Source organism: Arachis duranensis, chromosome 3, assembly GCF_000817695.3.
Source record: "Arachis duranensis cultivar V14167 chromosome 3, aradu.V14167.gnm2.J7QH, whole genome shotgun sequence".
Classification (NCBI taxonomy): Eukaryota; Viridiplantae; Streptophyta; class Magnoliopsida; order Fabales; family Fabaceae; genus Arachis; species Arachis duranensis.
Genome location: NC_029774.3, coordinates 46,283,962 through 46,292,912, shown reverse-complemented (window position 1 = coordinate 46,292,912; position 8,951 = coordinate 46,283,962). Strand labels below are relative to the sequence as shown.

General features: G+C 38.4%; 1 non-coding gene across 1 annotated transcript; it reads left to right on the top strand.

The window, feature by feature from the left end:
* The first annotated feature begins 4,749 nt into the window (after positions 1-4,749).
* On the top strand, positions 4,750-4,853 carry LOC127746244 (small nucleolar RNA R71). The gene has a single exon (XR_008007864.1). It is a non-coding gene; the product is annotated as a small nucleolar RNA R71 (small nucleolar RNA).
* Positions 4,854-8,951: the final 4,098 nt, after the last annotated feature.

Here is an 8,951-nt window from a genome sequence, read left to right as displayed (position 1 = left end):
CTAAGAGATATGCGCCCGGTCTAAAGTAGAACGGAAGTGGTTGTCAGTCACGTACGTTCATACGTGAGAATGATGATGAGTGTCACGGGTCATCACATTCATCAAAGTGTTGTGCAACGTATATCTTGGAATAAGAATAAAAGAGAATTGAATAAAAAGTGATAGTAATTGTATTGAAACTTGAGGTACAGTAGAGCTCCACACCCTTAATCTATGGTGTGTAGAAACTCCACTGTTGAAAATACATAAGTGAAAGGTTCAGGCATGGCCGAATGGCCAGCCCCCTGAATGATCAAGAGACCGAATGATCAAAGACTACAAAGTCAAAAGATTAGACTGTCAAAAGATGTCTAATACAATATTAACTTATTCTATTTATACTAGACTAGCTACTAGGGTTTACATGAGTAAGTAATTGATGCATAAATCCACCTCCGGGGCCCACTTGGTGTATGCTTGGGCTGAGCTTGAATGTTACACAAGCTGAGGCTTATCTTGGAGTTGAACTTGATCTATCCACGAGCTGAGGCTTTTCTTGGAGTTGAACTCCAAGTTATAACGTGTTTTGGGCGTTCAACTCCGGATCATGACGTGTTTCTGGCGTTTAACTCCAGACAACAGCATGTACTTGGCGTTCAACGCCATGTTACGTCGTCAATTTCCGAATAAAGTATGGACTATTATATATTGCTGGAAAGCTCAGGATGTCTACTTTCCAAAGACGTTGAGAGCGCGCAAATTTGAGTTCTGTAGCTCCAGAAAATCCATTTCGAGTGCAGGGAGGTCAGATTCCAACAGCATCAGCAGTCCTTTTGTCAGCCTTTTTCAAAGTTTTGCTCAAGTCCCTCAATTTCAGCCAGAAATTACCTGAGATCACAGAAAAAATACACAAACTCATAGTAAAGTCCAGAAATGTGAATTTAACATAAAAACTAATGAAAACATCCCTAAAAGTAGCTTGAACTTACTAAAAACTACCTAAAAACAATGCCAAAAAGCGTATTAATTATCCGCTCATCACATGCACCAAGGAATGCTGCTCTGCCCTACTCAAGGGCAGGGCAGCGCAAGCTTTCCTTGTTCTTGGGTGAGGTCCCAAGTTTGAAACTTGGCTGAAGGCATGCTGAGCTTTTTCTTCTTGGCACATGATTCACGCTTAAGGCTTGGCTTCCTAGAGATCTTGTGTTGGAAACTTGGTGGTAGCCTTTTAACCAAGTGTGGCTCATTTTCTTTTATTGTTGCGCCACTCCCTTCCCTTCATGTGCTTGGGTTCGAAACCCATGGATGGCACTTGGAGGACAATTTCCTTGAATTTTTCCATGGGGAGCCCGAAATTGCTCTTGAGGAGGGCAGGGCAGAGTTTTTCCTTCCCTTGCTTCTTGGCCTAGAATTGTGTTCTGCCCTTAAGGAGGGCAGGGCAGTGAAGCCTTGAATGCTTGGTTCATTGTTGTGCTCCCTTGGAGGGCAGTGTGCTCTTGTGGAGGGCAGTGTGGCTTCCTCCCTTCCATGCGCTACACTCTTTTCTTCCTTGGGCCACGCTTTCTTAAGCTACGCTTCATTATTTTCTTCTTTTCTTCACCTACAAATAATCACAACAACCAATCAAAGTATCACTAAATTCACAAGGTTTATAAATCAATTAAAATTCAATTAAATTTAGCTTAAACCTCATGATTTAGCATCAATTAAATGGTGGTTGTTTGATTCAAATAAAACATGCAATTCCACTCTAAATTGCTTACTTATGGTGCAAGAAAGTGCATAAAAACTAGTGAAACAAGTGAAATTAGCTTGAAAAATGGGTATATGATGACTTGTCATCAATGTCCATTTGTACTTCCTTGCATCCAATTCATTCTGGTCATCTTCCAATCTTCCAGTGCCTTCTTTACTGATTCATAACTCTTTTCGGCTCTCTCTCGTTCCACTCGTGCGAACTCATCCTTTACGTCTTCATACCTTGTGATCCCAGGGTGCAATACAGGCAATTGTCCGACTAAGTATCCGAGCCTAGCTTGAGTGTTTACATGGTAATCGGTTTCACTCATATAGACTCCTTCCGAGAACGCTCTGTATTCATCGAAAAGATCTGCCTGTTCTCTTTGTTTCCAATGCATCTCATGAATGTGTGCACCTTGATGTGCTTGGATGTTGATTAGCTTTTGGATGGCTTCTTGTTGTTGGTCTTGCTTTTGGTTCAACTTGTGGAAGGATTCACCCCACTGTCTCCCTTGTTCCAGTAGCTGCTCCATCAATTGCTTTTGATTAACTAAGAGCCATTCATGAATGCAAACCAACCGACCAATCAAGTACTCATGCATGCAACATTGGTGACACCAAACTTAGTTTGTGATCATGTGGTGAAAAAAAAATTGATTAAGGCTCTAAGGTTGACATAATATGAATTATGTCCAAGCTCTCTTAGTGTGCCTTGAACACCAAACTTGTCATTCACTATATGCTGCATGTAGAGGTTCTTATAAGTGCTTGTCAAGGTTGGTTTAGAATTCATGAACCTTGCTTTATTAACTACTATTAAAGATTAAAAGGAAAGGATATAAAACATGGGTTGCCTCCCATGAAGTGCTTCTTTAACGTCATTAGCTTGACGTCTGGCCTTTGTCAGGGTGGTTGGTAGTACTTCAAATCTTCCCCTCTTGCAGTGAATCTATCTCCATTGGCTTTGTTAAGAAGCTCCACATGTTCTAAGGATAGAATTTTGCTGATGGTGTACACTTGAGGCAGCTAAGATGGGATGGTGGGGAGATGAGGTGGTATAGGTGGAAGATAAATAGAGACCACTTCATCTCCTGGAGAGAAATCCTCTTGTAGAAATCTTCTTGTTCCTCCATCCTCTTGGGGCCTTTTTCCTTGTTTCCCTTGATGTTTCTTTTCTCCTTGTGGTTCCCTCTTTTAGGATGGTTTTGTTGCTTGTCTCATATGACTCTGGTGGGTCTAGCTCCTCTTGGGTTACACTTGGCTGTTGTTCCTTCTGACCACATTGCTTGTCAACCATATGGATTCTCAGGTGTGGTGCTTGTGCTCTCGTGCTTGTCTCTTCCATCAGTTCCTTATTGTGCTCTTCCCTTGACTCTTTGTTATCATGATCTGCTTATTGTGAGGGTTTGAAGACATTGAAGGTGAGTTGTTCATCATGTATCCTCAATATTAGTTCTCCTCGCTCCACATCTATAAGTGCCCTGGCTGTGGCTAAGAATGGTCCCCCAAGGATGATGGGATGGATGTGATTCTTTTCCATCTCCAAGATAACAATGTCTATGGGAAGGAAGTAGTTCCCAACCTTCAATAACACATTTTCAACCACTCCTATTGCCTGTTTTTGAGTTTTGTCGGCCTGTTTAATGATTACGTCCGTGGGTGTTAGCTCATTGATTTGGAGCTTTTTCATGAGGGATAGAGGCATTAAGTTGATGCTTGCTCCCAGGTCACAGAGTCCCTTATCAATCATTGCTTCTCCTATAGCACAGGGGATGTGAAAACTCCCTGTGTCATTCTTCTTTGTAGGTGGCTCTGTTTGAATGAGAGCACTGTACTCCTTATTCATCACTATTGTTTGCCCACCCTTCAGTGAACTCTTTTTGGTCAGCAGCTCCTTTATGTACTTGATGTATGATGGCATCTGCTGAAGAGCCTTAATGAACGGTATGTTCACATGAAGGGATGCAAACATGTCGAAGAACCTTGAATATACTCTCCTTGCTACACCACCCTTAAGCCTTTGGGGAAAAGGTGCATATGGGTTCAAAGTCTCCTCTTTCTTTAGTTCCTCCCTGTGTGTGGGATGGGGTGCTTGATTTCTCTTTTCATGCTTTTCCTTTGGATTGTCTTGGAGGTGCTCTATTTGTGTGTATACTTCTTCTACACTCCTCTCATCATTTATAGTGATCATCTTGCATTCTTCCCATCTTACTTTCTTTGTTTCTCCTCTTGGGTTCTTCTCTGTGTCACTTGGGAAACTATCAGTAGGTTTGGGAAACTGTTGAGATAGATACCCCACTTAGGACTCCAGCCTCTTGATGGTGTCTCCATGGTATTTTATATTGGCTCGCACTTCATCCTTGAATACTCTGTTGTCTTGAACTTCCTTACATATGCCTTCAAGTAGAGTCTCAATTCTGGAGAGTCTATCTTCGGTTGGTGATAGTGGGTTGAGGTTAGGAGGTTGAAAAGGGTGATTAGGTGGGTGTTGATATGATCTCTATAAGGGGTGTTGGTGAGTTGCATTGTTGTTGGGATTGTGGTTGTGGCGTCTCTGGTCTTGGCCTTGGTCTTGTTGATTTCCCACCCAAAATTAGGGTGGTTTCTCCAACCAAAATTGTATGTTTTTCAGTATGGATCATGGATCTGTCTGGGTGAGTTCCCAACATAATTGGCTTATTCCCAGTCACCTTCTTCTCCTGCATTCACCCTTTTTTGAGCTGGTGATAAAGTGGTGATTGCTGCAACTTGGTTCTCTTCCACCTTCTTGGTAAGGTCAGCTAACTGCTTGGTGATCATCTTATTTTGAGCCAGCAGTGCATCCATGTGGTTTAGCTCCATCACTCCTTGAGTGTTGCTCCTTTCAGAAGCATAGAAGTAGTCATTCTCAGCTACAGTCTCAATGACATCTATGGCATCTTCAATGGTCTTCTTCTTGTTTAGAGAGCCCCTGATGAATGGTCCACGGCCTTCTTTGACTTGTAGGAAAGACCTTCATAAAAAATGTGCAGTTGAACCCATTCATTGAACATGTCTGGTGGGCACCTTCTTATTAAGTCCTTAAATCTCTCCCATGCCTCATAGAGAGTTTCACCATCTTGTTGCCTGAAAGTTTGAACCTCAGCTCTCAGCCTGTTGATTCTTTGAGGAGGGTAGAATCTCGCTAGAAACTTGTTCACCACATCTTCCCAATTTGTTAAACTCTCCTTCGGGTAGGATTCCAGCCATTTAGATGCTTTGTTCCTGAGTGAGAAAGGGAACAAGAGCAGTCTATGGATGAACACCATTAGACTTTACATTGTCACGTATTATTAGGAAGGTGGTTAGATGTTGATTGGGGTCTTCTTGGGCACTTCCTCCAAATGAACAGTTGTTCTGAACAAGGGTGATGAGCTGGGGTTTTAATTCAAAGTTATTGGCATGTATGGTTGGCTTTTGGATGCTACTTCCATAATTTCCTGGGTTTGGATTGATGTAAGAGCCTAGAACTCTTTTCTCTTGCCCAGCATGATTCACAGGGCCCTCTCTGGCATGGTTATGAGCTTCTCCTTCATGGTTGTTTTCCATGTTCTCCTCCATGTTTGTTTCAAAGTATTCTTCCTCTTCCTCAGCACCAATAGCTCTTTTTCCTCTTGCTTCCCTCCTTAATCTAAGGAAGGTCCTCTCAGGTTCCGAATCAAAGGAAGTTGAAGCTCTGCTTCTTTTCCCTGTCATACAACTAACAGAGCACACAGCAAGAAATAAAATGAAGAGGTTATTCTTGTTAGAGTGGCTGTTAGTATGAGTGGTGCAAATTATCAAACAGTTAGTGGGTTAGCGAGCAGAATTGTAAATAATAACAAAGAAAAAGAAAACAAAGAGGGGAGAGGGGATGAGGAAGAAAATAACTGAAACTAAAGGTAATTGACTAGGTAAAATAAACAATCAAAAGAAAATGCTCAATCTCAAAAGAAAATGCTCAATCTAGTGAACTTCTAACTTAATCATTGTCAATACAAAATCAATCCCCGGCAACGGCGCCATAAACTTGATGCACTAAAACTTGTCTCTCAACAAATTTCTCTTCGGCAAGTATACCGAATTGTCATCAAGTAAAAACTCACAATAGAGTGAGGTCGAATCTCACAGGGATTGATTGGTTAAGCAACTTTAGTTGGAAAGATGTGCTAGTTGAGCTAACAGAAATTGAGTTGAGAATTGCAAAAAATTAAATAGCGGGAAAGTAAAATGCAAAAAGTAAATTGCAGAATCTTAAATGGGGATTTGGGGAAATGAGCATGAAGATAAATGGCAGAAAGTAAAGAGAATGGGTAAGATCAGAAATGGGAGATTCATTTGGCTTAGGAGATGTTGCATTCTCCAGATCAAATTCATTCTCATCTCTTCCTCAATCAATGCATTCATTGATCTCCTTGGCAATCTTAGGTGATTGGATCCCAATTTCTTGGCAACCCAATCTTTCTAAGCTTGAACAATTGTCCAATTCCTTGATTTAATTGCTCATGGGAAGAGATGAAGTATGGTCACTGATTATACCACATGTATTTCCAAATCAAAGTGTTGGGAGGATTACATGTCACTATATCCGTCCAAACCCCAATTTGGTCCAACATGAGAAAGCATTTCTAGCATGATCTCCTCATATCTTTTCCAAGGCTCAGAGGAGATCCAATTATGGAGAGTTTCTTTTCCAAGACAACTAACCAATTGAATTAAGATCGAAAGCTTTCTAGCAAATCAAGAGAAAAGAAAGAGGAAGAAGAATGAAAACTATAATTGATCCATCAAATTACAACAGAGCTCCCTAACCCAATGAAAGGGGGTTTAGTTGTTCATAGCTCTGGAAATAGAAATGGAAAATGGTAGAAAAGAGTACATTCTTCAGTAACTAGAAAAGTGCAGAAAAGTAAATATACAAGGTGTAGTTCTCCAAATTGCCAAGCTCCTTTCTAGTTCAAAACTACTCCTATATATACTACTCTTCTTGATCTTCTAGTTAGTTCTTCAAGTCTTAGATATGGGCCTTTGATCTTGAGTTGAAGCAGTTACAATCTTTAGTTGGCTCAGCTTTGCTTGCAGAAAAGTGTGAGTTAGGCATGGACGTTAGTTAGGACGTTAGTGGTGTTAACATTAAGTGAAAATGTGGGTTCGAGAACGTTAGTGACGATCACCTCTTCCACTAACGTTCCAACCCACTAATGATCCACGTTAACTTCAACGTTAGTGGAACTAACGTGACCACTAACGTTGCCTCTTGGTCCTTCACAAACATTATTGGCATTCACCTTTTTCAATAACGTTGGCTCTTGGGTCTTCTTCGCATGTTAGAGTTCACGTTAGTGTAACTAACGTGACCCTTAACGTGGGCATGCCTAAGCTTCGAGAGCGTTAGTGACACTTACCTTTGTCACTAACGCTCCAAACGCCCCTCCTTCCCACGTTAGAGTTCATGTTAATTGGATTAACGTGACCACTAACGTGGTGGTGATTGCCATCTCCAATGTTAGTGACAAAGGTGAATGTCACTAACGTTGGCCCATCATGCTTAGCTCCATGTTACTCTTCACGTTAGTGGTCTTAACGTGGGCACTCTTGGCTTAGTCCAACATTAGTGACAAAGGTTAGTGTCACTAACGTTGGCGATTGCTTCCTCCTCCCATGTTAGAGTTCACGTTAATTGGATTAACGTGACTCTTAACGTGGCTAAATGTGCCCTTGTGGAACGTTAGTGGCATTCACTTTTACCACTAACGTTGGAGCACCTCTTTTCCTCCACGTTAGCTACCACGTTAATGTACTTAACGTGGCAACTAACGTGGGCTATGATGGCTTCGAAGGCGTTATTGGGGGTCACCTTTTTCATTAACGCTACAAGCTTGTCCCTATTCCACGTTAGTGATCACGTTAATTAGATTAACGTGGCTGCTAACGTGGCTCCTTCTTACTTCCTTTGTCCTGAAATCAAGCAATTAAAGTGCATCAAAGCTCTATTCCAAGTCATGAGATTATGCATCATCAATTATATCATTCAATTTCTGCCTAATTCTCATGAAACCATGTAAAGTTCATAATGTTTGCTTGAATCAAGGTGTAAGTGTATTTTTCTCCAAAACTTGCTTATTCACTAAGAAAATGCATGAAACTACCCTAAAATAGTAAAGAAAAGGTCAGTGAAACTGGCCAAGATGCCCTGACATCAGGTATACATAACATCCATAATTTCGTACTCATAACATCCATAATTTTATACATATAATGTTCATAATTAACAAATTTTTATAATTAATATCACTAAATTTTAAAATATGTGTCTTATTATATATTTCAAATTATCTTACATGTGTACCAATAGGTCATGATTTTAATTGTTGTAATGTTTTTTATTTGATATTCATATGTATGCTTATTCATTAATTCTAATACATGAATTAATAATTTCTTTTAAAAATTTGTTTTTTAATTTTTGTTTATATTTTATTTTTTATTTTATAATAGACTATATGTAAAAATATGAGTTGTATAATAGAAGTTGTTAAAATTTTTTAATTTAACCATTATAATTTCATACGTATAACATCTATAATTTTAAACACATAACATTTATAATTAACGAATTAGTGTTTATTTATTATTATTTATTATTTATTGTTTTATTTTTCAGGTCATAAACCAATAATTTTAGATATTTTTATTTTCAATAAATAGAGATTAATCAAATTTAAGATGTTTTGATTTTTTATAAAATATATTGAGGTGATTTGAGATTTTTTTAAGATTAATGATATAAAAATTTAAATTTTTTATTTGAAAAAAATTGTATAATTATAAATGTCCTAATGAAAGAGAATTTTTTACTTTTTTGAGATTTGATTTATATTAAATTTGAGATTGACTTTTAAAACAATTAATAAAAGATAATTATAAAAAAATTAAGTATATTAATTAAATTAAAAAATAATTTATACTCTCTTATAAATAAAAATATTATTAATAATATATTTTTATTTAGGTGAATTTTTTGGTGTAGATAAGAGATTTGTATCTACATGTGTAAATATATGTCGTTTATTATAATTATTTGATAAATGCCTCTTTAGGAGACAAAAATGGTCTCTTTGCATGTTTTTGTTAAAAAATATAAAAAAAAAGTCTATTGTTCTTTTCACAAGATGAAAGTGAAGATTAGTCCTGCTAATATTGATTATGGTATTTAATATTTTAATGAGGTTAAC